General features: G+C 45.0%; 1 protein-coding gene across 6 annotated transcripts in view; it reads right to left on the bottom strand.

Annotated features, from left to right (window-relative positions):
- UBASH3B (ubiquitin associated and SH3 domain containing B) overlaps positions 1–13,550 on the bottom strand; it is a 158,339-nt gene that overhangs the window by 110,165 nt on the left and 34,624 nt on the right. The window lies entirely within an intron of this gene.

The raw sequence follows: 13,550 nt of genomic DNA, 5'->3' as shown, positions 1-13,550 counted from the left end.
TGAGTCATTGTTGAGGTCTTGACTACTAGCACCTTGGAGACAGTGTCCCCCAAGCCAAGAGATCTTGTCCATAAGATAGGGAAGGACAGCCCCTCCAGTGCCTGCAGGTCACATTTGAAGAATTCCAGGTCCCTAGAGTTCATATCCCCGGCTTATGCCATCATCTGTCTCTCTTCTACCCTAGAGAAATGCATCTTTCCACTAACCACTAAACCAGTATCAGGGCGCCATGTTCTCTTGCTTTTAGAATCCCAGTCATTTCCTGAGTCATGGGACATGAGATGCTTGTCTTCAAAAAACAAGGGGCTTTAAGTACAATAAAACAATACATTATATTTATGCCAAGAACTTTATGTTTAACCCTCGAGTCTCAGACAATCCCACTTATTCACAATGTCTAAAAGTTTCTATTTCAGACATGATCTAAACTTCTTTTTGAAATCAATAAACTGCCCCAGTTTCTAAACCTAATCTATGACTTGCAGGCATTTTCCCCCATATTTCCAAGGGAATAAGCATCATTTGACACTATTTATTTTGAAAAGCGGTGGTGGAGGGGAGAAACAATATATTTCTTTCTTTTTTTTTTTTTGAGATGGAGGCCTGCTCTGTTGCCCAGGCTGGAGTGCAGTGGCACAATCTCGGCCCACTGCAACCTCCGCCTCCTGGGTTCAAGCGATTCTGCTGCCGCAGCCTCCCGAGTAGCTGGGACTACAGGCACCCACCACCATGCCTGGCTAATTTTTTGTATTTTTAGTAGAGACGGGGTTTCACTGTGTTAGCCAGGATGGTCTCAATCTCCCGACCTCGTGGTCCGCCCACCTCAGCCTCCCAAAGTGCTGGGATTTACAGGCATGAGCCATCGTGCCCGGCCAAAGAAAAAAATATTTCAAAGAAGTGGCATGTCCACCACCAACCCTGTTCAGTAAACATCTACTCAGTACCTGCTGTGGGCGAGGCTTGGGGGAAAGAGGAAAGAGGACATTTCAAAAGGAATCAGATACAGCACTGATCTTGAGGGAGTGTCCAATTTGTTTATAGAATGAGTGAATAAATGAGAAAACAAATGATGAGTGAATGCAGAATCAGGATTAGTAGTAAGTTTTATAGCAATTCCACTCCTTCATTTAATGGTGTTAGTATAATTCAAAGATGAGTGAGGAGAATATAAATTTTTCCTGAGTTAAAAATCTGGCCAGGCACGGTGGCTCACGCCTGTAATCCCCAGCACTTTGGGAGGCTGAGGTGGGTGGATCACCTGACGTCAGGAGTTAGAGACCAGCCTGGCTGACATGGTGAAACCCTGTCTCTACTAAAAATACAAAAATTTGCCGGGTGTGGTAGCATGTGCCTGTAATCTCAGCTACTCGAGAGGCTGAAGCAGGAGAATCGCTTGAACTGGGGAGGCAAAGATTGCAGTAAGCTGAGATCGCACCATTGCACTCCAGCCTCGGCGACAAGAGCGAAATTCCATCTGAAAAAAAAAAAAACCTGGTGATTTTTTTTTTCCTACTGCTTACTGTTTTATCTGTTCCCCAAAACTCCAAACACGTTTCTTGCAACCTAGGGTTCTCTGAAATCTCCAATCTGACCTTGAACGATGAAGGCAAGGGATCTCCGTGCTTGGTAGGGGTAGGGTCCTATATTATACTTTATGTGATGATATTCTCTGGCCTCCTTTAAGTACTTTAAAAAGATCTTTATTTTAGACTCTTCTCTCTCCATGCCGATGTCATTAGTATTCTGGATGAAATGTTTCCTTGCACGTAACTATGTTGGACTTGGATTCATTACTAAAGCAAATAATTCGGTTTTCCTAGGAACAAATGCTACTTTTCCTCATGGGCTGTTTGCTGACCATCCCTCTTGGTTGAGCATACGCTGCATTACTTGGAAGCCACATGTTAGGACTAAGGGAGACATAGAGAAGTAAAGAACACAGCATCTGTCCTCAAAGAAACGGTCGTCTTCACCGGGAGGGAAGATTGAAATGTGGCATTACAGCTGGGCGTGGTGGTTCACACTTGTAATCCCAGCATTTTGGGAGGCCGAGGCAGGAGGATCACGTGAGCCCAGGAGTTTGAGGCTGCGGTGAGCATGATCATGCCACTACATGCCAGCCTGGGTGACAGAGCAAGACACAGTTTCTTGGAAACAAACAAACAAACATGGCAGTACGAGGGCTCAGAAGGGAAGATGCTAATATATTCACTCAGAGTTCAGAAAAGGCAGATGGTTTGCTTTGGGCAAAAGTTGTCAGGAGAGGTTTTCAGACCAAAGCAAGGACATCTTGAGGGGAGAGTCAAAAGGAAAGAATTAACCCTATTTTCAGCTGTGTATCCCTGAATACTCTTAGTTCCTTCAAGCAGCAGTGGGCTAACAAGTGATGCTACAGGACCGTATGCCAATGCAAGCGAGGACCCTGTGACCTTCAACAGACCTCTGCGTCACCATGGAGCTTTGAGATGAGTGTCAGAAGGAAGAACAAGCTCATTTTGAAAAGTACACAGACGTTGGAAACTGTGAGTATTACCCAAAAAGAAGCTTGAAAGGCTCCCATCCCCATCGGGTGACCAGCAGAACTTGCCACTGCAAGAGCCTCGTTCTCATTAATAAGAGTTCATTTTATTATTTCCATGCTATGTAATTTCTCCCACTGCCTTTTAGACTGGAACATTCAACTTTTTGCACTTCATATTAATTACCCTGGGGGATTCAGGCTACAGTGCACAATAAGAAGACCCAATTAGAACATTGCCTACTGTCTTTTTGTTTCTTTGTAATCCAAAATCAATCAATAACATCCTTAAATCCTCACAAGAAATGACTAGAGTTATTAACGTCTTGGACAAAGAAGCCAAGAAATTCAAAGCAGATGGAGCAGAATCACACAAATCACACAACCATGCAAATTAGTAGCAGCCCATGGGCTTGACAGGGTCAGAATGCTGGGGGTTGGGAATTTTTAATATGAAACAGAAAATATATCCCATAACACTAATGTTCTTTTTGTGATGAGACGTGATGATTCTGGTTTAATGTGGAGCAGGGTGTCTTCAGGAGCTCTGAGAAAACACAGGCTTCCCAGTGCTCGTCCACATAGCACATCCCTGTCTGGGACAGTTTACTGTTCACCCTACATGAAGTGTTCTCTCACCTGTCAGAAACACACTTCCTCTACAAATTGCATCCCCTACTGTTAACATCAAGATCAGAAGTAGGCCAGGTGCATTGGCTCATGCCTATATTCCCAGCGCTTTGGGAGGCCGAGGAGGGTGGATCACCTGAGGCCAGGAGTTCAAGACCAGCTTGACCAACATGGTGAAACCCCATCTCTACTAAAAATACAAAATTTAGCTGGGTGTGGTGGTGGGCACCTGTAATCCCAGCTACTGGGGAGGCTGAGGCAGGAGAATTGTTTGAACCCGGGAGGTGGAGGTTGCAGTGAGCCGATATCATGCCACTGCACTCCAGACTAGGTGACAGAGCGAGACTCCATCTCAAAAAAAAAAAAAAAAAAAAAAAAAGATCAGAAGTAAACTATGAGAGTAAGATGAACATATGAACATTTACATTGAAAAATATGAAAAAAACTTAAGATGTAATGGTGTTTGGAAAATAATTGTTAACTGTATCCACTAAACCATAAAGCTTAACAAAATCCCAAACTTGGGAAATGAATTTAAAAAATGCACTCACCATGTGTAACTCTGGTCAGAGCCTAAACAAAGGAGGAGACAAAACTTACGATGTCACCCATCTCATTCAGCACTGGGGACTTTGTGCTAGTTCAAAGTGTTGAGGAATTGGATCTCTACCTAATCATAAGAGACTGACCTCTTCCTCACTCCAACAGCGGGGTTGCTCCTGGGGGAATGATGGTTACCTCAGTTTCTCTTGGCCTCTCAGATGTGCAGCATGTCGGGTCTCCGCTAGTACCCACACGATGCCTCATGCTGCACACCTACCCACTGAATGCGGCCAAGTGAATAAAGCACCACCAACAACACAACCTCTAGTTCCACTGCTGGGCTCTGGGTACCATTGTCAATTCCTTGATCGATTTCCAAAGCTAAACAATAATATTTACGTAAAGCTTAATAGATTACAAGACATTGAAATATCAGTCATCTGGGCTGGGCATGGTGACTCATGCCTGTAATCCCAGCACTTTGGGAGGCCGAGGCAGGTAGATTACTTGAGCTCAGGAGTTCAAGACCAGCCAGGGCAACATGGCGAAACCATGTCTCTACAAAAAAATACAAAAATTATCTGGCTGTCATGGTGTTTGCCTGTAGTCCTAGCTACTCAGGAGGCTGAGGTGGGAGGATCGCTTGAGCCCTGGAGGCGGAGGTTGCAGTGACCAGAGATTGCACCACTGCACTATAGCCTGGTGACAGAGGGAGACCTTGTTTCAAAAACAAAAAAAAGAAAAGAAAGAAAGAAAGAAAGATTTAAAAAGAAAAATCAGTCATCTGATGTGTTTCTCACAATAATTTTGGAAGGTGGATGATATTATCCACAGGCATTTCACAGAAGAAGAGATAGCATAGAGGTTGCAGGAAATGCCAAGAACACATAGCAGCTTCCTAAGATTCAAACTCAATTCTGTGACTCCACGTGCCACACTCCTCTGAGTTGTGAGTTCTCTAAGATGAAGATCACATTTTTCCATCTGTAAGACACTGAGTGTTGCCATGAGGATTAAATAACCTAGGTACAGCAGGTACCTAATAGATACCAGTTCCCTCCCATGCCCCTCCTCCATCAGGGGTGAAAAGATTTAAAAATAATCCCAGTCCGGGCGCAGTGGCTCACGCCTGGAATCCCAGCACTTCGGGAGGCCAAGGCAGGTGGATCACCTGAGGTCAGGAGTTCGAGACCAGCCTGGCCAACATGGAGTAACCCTGTCTCTACTAAAAATATGAAAATTAGCTGGGTGTGGTGCTGGGCACCTGCAGTCCCAGCTATTCAGGGGGCTGAGGCACGATAATCGCTTGAACTGGGAGGTGGAGGTTGCAGTGAGCCGAGATCGCAACATTGCACTCCAGCATGGGCTACAAGAGCAAAACTCCATCTCAAATAAATAAATAAATAAATAAAATCCCAGTATATGGTCTGCACACACTACACATTTATACCCACAAATTCAGATTAAAGTGAACATTAATGACCGTACTGAAGCAAATAGATTTCCAGAGGCATGGGGAGTGCTGGGTGTCGGGTGGATGGAATGTGGGGGCTGTGGGATCATTGGGAGTTAGGGAACTAGCTTTAGGTTCTGACCATTGTAGCAACTCAGTGAGCCTCCACACACGGCACCCAGGATGCTCCCACACCTGGTTTCTAGTATCCTCACAGCTGGCACCTGCCTTACCAAACATATGCCCCAGGCTCTCCCATACTGTGAGTGCAGTTTTCATTACATAATGCATCCATCTTCTTGCTCTTCTTTAGCCTTATATCATCCTAATTTTCTATAGTTCCAAAGCCATTCTCTCCTGCCTTGTTGCAAGGTAGGGAGAAAATGTAAAATTCAAATGGTCACATAGTGTTACTTGGGAACAACTTTTGCCAGAGCCTAGATGAGGGGCATGGAAGATTTTGGAAGGCGGGGAGCAACAGAAGATAGAAATCCATGCCTGGTGTGAATTGCAACAAAAATTTGGCGTGACTATGGGAGTATGGGTAGGGGGAGAGGAGGTCATCTGCAATGTTGACAACTTTTCATCTAATAGGACAGAGGAGAATTCCAACTCTAAGAGAAGAGATCTGCCAGGTATACTGGCGAGAACACTGAGACTACATGGCTGAGCCCAGCTCTGCCCTTAATTTGCCAGAGCAGTCATTCCACCACCCTGGTTTCCTCACTGAGAGAATGTGTGGGTTGGACAGGGCTGGCTTTGGAATGAGACAAATCTAGGTTCAAATGCAGGCTCCACCACTGACTCCTTATGCAACTTTCGGCAAGTTTCCTTACATCGCCACGCCCCAGTGCTCTTAACTGTCAGATGAAAATGAGAGAATGTGTTTCCGGAGGCTGTTTGAGAATTAAATGAGGAGGTATATAAATATACTCCCCCTTGGACAGTGTCAGGTCTATGAAGCTCCCAGCACAGCAGCTGCTTCCTCTTTTCTTTATTCTAAGTTGCTGTAAACCCATGTATCTATGGTGCAACGCAATGACTCAATCCTGGCTTATTTAATGTGGCTATCCTGCCCAACCTAAGTCCTGACTATCAAGGTACTGAGGTGCTGTATGCTGAAGCAGCAAATAAACAATTCACGTTGGACAAGAAGATGGAAACAAGTGTGAGGGAGGATGGTGGAGGAAAAAGGATCCAGAAGTGGGAGGCAGTGGATCTGGGTTCGAATTCTAGCGCCCTCAGTCACTAGAAATCTCTGGAACTCTATTTGCTTCAGTACGGTCATTAATGTTCACTCTAATCTGAAGTTGTGGGTATAAACGTGTAGTGTGTGCAGACCATATACTGGGATTTTATTTATTTATTTATTTGAGACGGAGTTTTGCTCTTGTAGCCCATGCTGGAGTGCAATGTTGCGATCTCGGCTCACTGCAACCTCCACCTCCCAGTTCAAGCGATTATCATGCCTCAGCCCCCTGAATAGCTGGGATTTCTGAGCTTCAGTTTTCTCTTCTGTAATAAAGGGAATAATCACATATGTAAAAGTACTTTGTCGATTGGAAAGCGCAATTGAAATGTTAGTGGTCTGTTATGCCACCATTCCCGTTGTTTGGAGAGTCCAATTACTTGAGTTTGAAAAATGTTTTGAGAGCTATCTAATTCCTCTTAGCAGTCAAACAAAACTTCAAACTTCCCCCAAACCCTAATCTTCAAAATCAAATGGCTGCTGTGTAGATTACTGATGTATCCCCAAAAGAGCTGGGCTGACTTTTCTTTGCTATGAACAAACACCGCCAGTGACCCACTGGAGTCACCAACTCCTGGTGGCCTGATCTTTACTTGAAAAACAATACGGTAAACCACCCTCCTATTTTAACAGCTAGCACAGGGCAGGGCGGGAGGAACCCCCACCCACGCTTGCTCTGAACAGAAATCGTGCTGCAGCTGATGTGAAAACAAGATAAGGAGAAATGTCTGTCAACAGACTCTGGCCTGCCCTAGAACTGGGCTGCTCTCCGTGTATTCTGTACAGATGGGAAGGCAGGGGCCATTAGCCACCTGCAGTTCTGCTCTGATGTGGCTGCGGTACTAAACACGGCCCAGGAAAGGGTGGGCATAGCTCGGACACACGTGCAACTTACACATTCTAGTCTTTAGCTAAAGTCTTTGAAAATATAGATTTAGAAATGTAGTATTGGTTGGGTGCAGTGGCTCACTCCTGTAATCCTGGCACTTTAGGAGTGCCAGGTGGATCACCAGAGGTCAGGCATTTGAGACCAGCCTAGCCAACATGGTGAAACCCTGCCTCGACTAAAAATGCAAAAATTAGCTGGGCATGGTGGCAGGTGCCTATAATCCAAGCTGCTCAGGAGGCTGAGGCAGGAGAATCGCTTGAACCCAGGAGGCAGAGGTTGCACTCCAGCCTGGGTGACAGAACGAGTCTTCATCTCAAAAACAAAAAAAAAAAAAAAAAAAGAAAAGAAAAAAGAAAAAGAAACGTAGGGCCCTGAAGAAATCCTCATTAAGGTTAAAATCCTGCCGGCTTATTACCGAGAAATTAAAAACTATTTGGGGCCGGGCGCAGTAGCTCATGCCTGTAATCCCAGCGCTTTGGGAGGCCAAGGTGGGCAAACCACCTGAGGTCAGGAGTTCAAGACCAGTCTGGCCAACATGGTGAAACCCCGTCTCTACTAAAAATACAAAAATTATCCAGGCATGGTGGTGGGCACCTATAATCCCAGCTACTCAGGTGGCTGAGGCAGGAGATTCGCTTAAACCTGGGAGACGGAAGCTACAGTGAGCAGAGATCGCACCACTACACTCCAGCCTGGGCAACAGAGTGAGACTCTGTCTCAAAAAATAAAAATAAAATAAAAAATAAAAAAACTATTTGGTTATCAGGCTGAGTGGAAACATAAGCTCAATGTGACTATTAAGTAACTTCCCAACAGTTCTAAACTACCACCCGTAGCTCTAAATGAAAACTTCATTTTTTAACCACTTTGGGCATGGCTGGGATGTAGGAATCAATGTGTTGATGCAAAAATGCTGCAAGGCAGTTCTTTTCTCTGTCTTTCCTGAGCATCATTAGACCTCCAGGGAGTGAGGCACAGTGTAACTGAAGGTCCAAACAACATATCCAAGGCACTAAGAGGATCACAATGCATAAAACACGATGTGCATAAATGCTGACGGATAACGGGGAAAAAGTAAAAAAGAAAAGAAAGAAAAGGAAAGAAAACCACAGAGTCTCCTAAGAGCTACTGAAATGGCGACAGCATCAGACACTTATTAGCATTCACCACTCAAGGAGACATTCCCAGAAGGGGTTGAAGCGTTATCAAGGTTGGGAGGACTCAGCATGTTTGCAGAGGAGGAGCCGGATGCATATGCTCACCAGCCTGCTGGCACGAGTACTGGAAACTCCCACCCATCCGCAGGCTCTGATCAGATCATGCCAGAGCTTCAAGCTCCTTCCAGGCATCCATGCAACTGAGTGATGACAGGAGTGGATAGAAGAAATAAATGCAAGGTTTTGAATTTTAAAGCAGACCAGTGGGCCGGGCGCGGTGGCTCACGCCTGCAATCCCAGCACTTTGGGAGGCCAAGACGGGTGGATCACTTGAGGTCGGGAGTTCAAGACCAGCCTGGCCAACATGGTGAAACCCCGTGTCTAATAAAAATGCAAAAATTAGCCGGGCATGGTAGCAGGTGCCTGTAATCCCAGCTACTAGGGAGGCTGAGACAGGAGAATCGCTTGAACCCGGGAGGCAGAGGTGGTGGTGAGCTGAAATCATGCCACTGCACTCCAGCCTGGGGGAAAGAGGGAGACTCCACCTCAAAAAAAAAAAAAAAAAAAAAAAAAAAAAAGAAAGAAAGAAAAGAAAAGAAAAATAAATAAAATAAAATAAAAATAAAGCACATCAGTGGTGAATGGCATACCCTGGCATACCTCAAATTAAGCACAGGCTAAGTGTTCTATGCTAACAGCTAGGGTTTTCAAATCCAATGTGGCACACTAAATCTTGACACTCAAGGAACCCACAGTCCAAACAAGGCTTGTTTTAGGAGCTCTTCCTTGCCCTGTGCTTAAAACTCTTAAAACTTAAAACTCCCTCCACTGTCTTCTGATTATCAATAACAGCATTTCCAAGACTTCAGCCATTTCTATCATCAACCCATTAATTTTTCTATATCAATATCTATACTGTACTATATTTAAGTAACTTCCTTCCTTCCTTCCTTCCAAGTTTTTTTAGAGACAGAGTCTTGCTATATTGCCCAGACTGGACTGCAGTGCCTATTCACACATACAATCGTGGCACACTGCAGCCTACAACTCTCAGGCTCAAGCGATCCTCCCACCCCAGCTTCCTGAGTAGCTGGGACTACAGGCATGTGCCACCATGCTGGCCTGAGTAAGTTTCATTAAAATAACCTATCTACTTTTATTCAAATAACTTTTGAAGAAAATGTTATTTTTACCATAAACAGAAAACTAGTACCACTTGCCATTAAAAAAACAAAACAAAAAAGGAAACAAAGGAATCTTACTAAATTCTTGTTACATCCCCTCCCTGCCAGTGTTCTGAACCTAAGGCCTATAGCTCTCATAAAAAAGAGATTAACAAGTACTAGAGAGGTTTTAAAGATAATAGGCTCTGAACTGAGCCCCTCACCCTTTGTAATTAGAATTGTAAAAAGAAAAATTGTTCATTATGTGATTCATCATTTCCTAATGTCACGTCTACATATCACCCAAATCAGGCTGCATGGGCCACCTGATACCACCTGCGTGCCCTAGTCGACCTTATGATTGGGCCTCCATCATTGCATCCCCAGAGCTTCAAATGTCACATAGGAAAATTGTAAGCACACAACACAACTGGGTGAATGACTGAATGAATGGATGCATCGCTTAGCCTCATCATTCTTTCTTTCTTATTTTTATTTTTTTCAAGACAGAGTCTCACTCTGTCACCCAAGCTGGAGTGCAGTGGCACGATCTTGGCTCACTGCAACCTCCACCTCCCGGGTTCAAGATTCTCCTGCCTCAGCCTCCTCAGTAGTTAGGATTACAGGCATGTGCCACCATGCCTGGCTAATTTTTGTATTTTTAGTAGAGACGGGGTTTCACCGTGTTGGGCAGGCTGGTCTCCAACTCCTGACCTCAAGTGATCCACCCACCTCAGCCTCCCAAAGTGCCAGGATTACAGGCATGAGCCACCACGCTCGGCCATCATTCTTTATTTCAGCCTCATTTACAGGCTTATTTTTCCTCCCATGACCCATGCCCACTCATCCCTCCATGACTTTGTCCATTCTGTACCTTTCATGGAATGTTTTACTTTTCCTCCAACTGGTCAACTCTAAAATCTTCAAGTCTTAGGGTGTGTGATCTTCCCTTGATGGTTTCTCCTTACCACTCTGGGTGGAGAATAGACGTTCTTCTCAGTGTGCCCACCACACACTTATTGTCAGGCCTCTGAGCCCAAGCTAAGCCATCATATCTCCTGTGACCTGCACGTATACATCCAGATGGCCTGAAGCAACTGAAGATCCACAAAAGAAGTGAAAGTAGCCTTAACTGATGACATTCCACCATTGTGATTTGTTTCTGCCCCACCCTAACTGATCAATGTACTTTGTAACCGCTCCCACCCTTAAGAAGGTTCTTTGTAATTCTCCCCACCCTTGAGAATGTACTTTGTGAGATCCACCCCCTGCCCACAAAACATTGCTGCTAACTCCACCGCCTATCCCAAAACCTATAAGAACTAATGATAATCCCACCACCCTTTGCTGACTCTCTTTTCGGACTCTCCCCACCTGCACCCAGGTGAAATAAACAGCCTTGTTGCTCACACACCACCTGTTTGGTGGTCTCTTCACTCGGACACTTATCACACTATAATCACAAATGCACTTGTCCTTTCTCTCCCTACCAGTCTCTAAACTCCTTGAAGGGAGGAATGTGTCTTCTATTTCTGTTGTCAGTACCTGGCATTAGTTGACACTCCATAGATATGTGTGGAATGAAAGCATCTCTGGCTATTTCCCCATATTCTCCGATCGTATGAGACAAACCCTGTCTTTCCCTTCTCTGAGTTTTAGCACATACTGTGTCTTTGACCAGCGTGCCCTCGGCAGTATGCAAACTGTCTTCCACATTCCTGCTGAGAAGGCTCGCGGGGCCCATTCTCCAAGCCAAGGGTGCATTCCTTCCTCTCTGTTCCCACCATACCCCCTGAATATCACCTTTACTGTAGGGTGTATCCCACATCTCTGCAATTCTTTGTTTCTATGCTGCTGTAATTCGGTAAATTATGAGCTTCTTGTTTTTGTGTCCCCAAGGTTTAGAGAGTGGTTGGCATCTTACAGTGAGTAATCAATAGATATTAAATACTGTCTGAAGAAAAGAATGAATGTTTAGCAAGAAAATATTTTACTAATGTTTAGTAAGAAAATATTCATCTTTCTTCTCTTAGCAATCCCAAAAGTCCCTGGAGTTGAGGTCAGTAAAACCATAAACATATTAAATTTATTGTTGACTTATATGGAGTACCTACTATCTGCCAGGCACTCTGTCAACATTATCTAATTTAATTATCCCCATCTTGTGAGGTAGGTACTTCTATTGATGCCAATTTCCAAGTGAGGAAATCTGGGCTTAGGGAGATTAAATCACTTGTCCAAGGTTCTATAAGTGGCAGAGCCAGCACATGGAACGAGGCCTGAAAAGCTCCAGTGTTCTTAACTACCACTCTGGCCTGGACGCTGAGCTTATCCTGTCTGACCTACCGCCCTCCTTCATGATCAGAAGCCAGATCCTGGGCAGATGGATCTGGGCCTGCCTGGGGGTAGCACTGATTGTGTCCTTTGAGAGCCCAGCAAAGCCACCAAGCAAACCCTGCCCAAAACACAGAACCCCGTCACAAATGGCCATCACAGCCTTTTGCTCAAGCCAGGGGACTCAGCAAAATCACCAGCTCCACACCTACCCAGCAGAAGGCCAGGCAAGGCAGCCTTTTCATTGATTCCAGAAATGTCTCTTTTTCATTTGTAAAATACCCACATTTTGGGATTTTCCCGCAAGTGGTGGGTGGCTACAGCAATAACAGATGAACTGGTATCTTTGAAAGCTGAATAAAAACACTTTTCAATAAAGATTTTAAGCCTTAAATTGACTGAGGAGCTAAGTGAGAGTCCAGCAGCACCCCGGTGGGAGAAAACATTGGCCTGGTTTTTCTAACTGCATTCCCTGCACGAGAGGAAAGGAGTTACAGCTGCTCTTTCTTCACTCACAGCCTGTGTTGAAAGCATCTGAGCTAACAAAGGCCAGTTTCCTCTAGTTTGCACCCAAGGAAGTCAGAGAAATGCTGCTTGGCTGCAGAAGATTTGTCCAGAAAAGAGTGACTTTAACCTACAAAAGCCAGCTTCAAATAGTTGTATAAAATTTGAGAGGAAAGAAAAGGAGTCAGAGCCACCTTGTAAAAGCTCCTTCCTGCTTCTTGATGATGTTACCAGAATTCTCTGCAGGAAAGGCCCGGCAAAGGCACAGAGCAGAACACACAGCCATGTGGTTTCGTTTTTCCAGTGATGAACCTCTCAGGAGAAAAACTCCGTTTTGGAGAGAGGCAAACATATCTGGACAACAAGTTAACCATGACCTTTCATTTGCTGGAAATGAGCATAACCCAGGGGGAGAATCCTGCCTAGGGGAGGAGTCCGGAAGACCCGGGGTTTGGTTCTGGCTTTACCGCTAATTTGCTTCGTGGCCTTCAGTAAACCATTTGAGCACTCTGGGCTTCAGCCTTTCACAGAAGTGAGAAGATCGGGCCCAATGATCAAGTTCCTCAGCTCGGAAATACTATGATATTAGTAGCATATTACAGAGCGCAAGATGACAATTCTGACTCAACTCTCCCAGGTGCTGTACCCTAAGGAGAATCCTCTTCCACTAGCAGCGCACACCACCCTCAGCCATCATTCCCACAACCGAGGCATTCACAACCGATGTGAAATAAGGCAACAAGCGTTGAGTTTTGGAGGGAGCATAGCACTATGTGTCTCTCACTGGCTCTCCATGCATATGTATCTAAACTTTAGCAGCTGCTGGGCTCATGACAGCCAGTGGATTCGGAGGCCAGAAGATATTGGCAAGGGATGCTTGGGACAGCGGCAGTTTGACTGCCAGGACCCCATCTTTGAGGCCGCTGAGATGTCACAGAGGCTACCTGAACTTCAGATAGGGTAGCACAGTGCAACCACACACCCTTCAAAACCATGAGAACGTAATTCTACTTAGCATTTCACTTACTAAAACCAAAAGTCAGATGTAAAGTAAGCTCAGAATAGTAGCTACCATTTATGGAGAGCTAACTATATGTAAGGCACTGTGCT

Source organism: Pan troglodytes, chromosome 9, assembly GCF_028858775.2.
Source record: "Pan troglodytes isolate AG18354 chromosome 9, NHGRI_mPanTro3-v2.0_pri, whole genome shotgun sequence".
NCBI lineage: Eukaryota > Metazoa > Chordata > Mammalia > Primates > Hominidae > Pan > Pan troglodytes.
The sequence above is the reverse complement of the archived record's forward strand: the minus strand, read 5'-3'. Positions and strand labels throughout refer to the sequence as shown.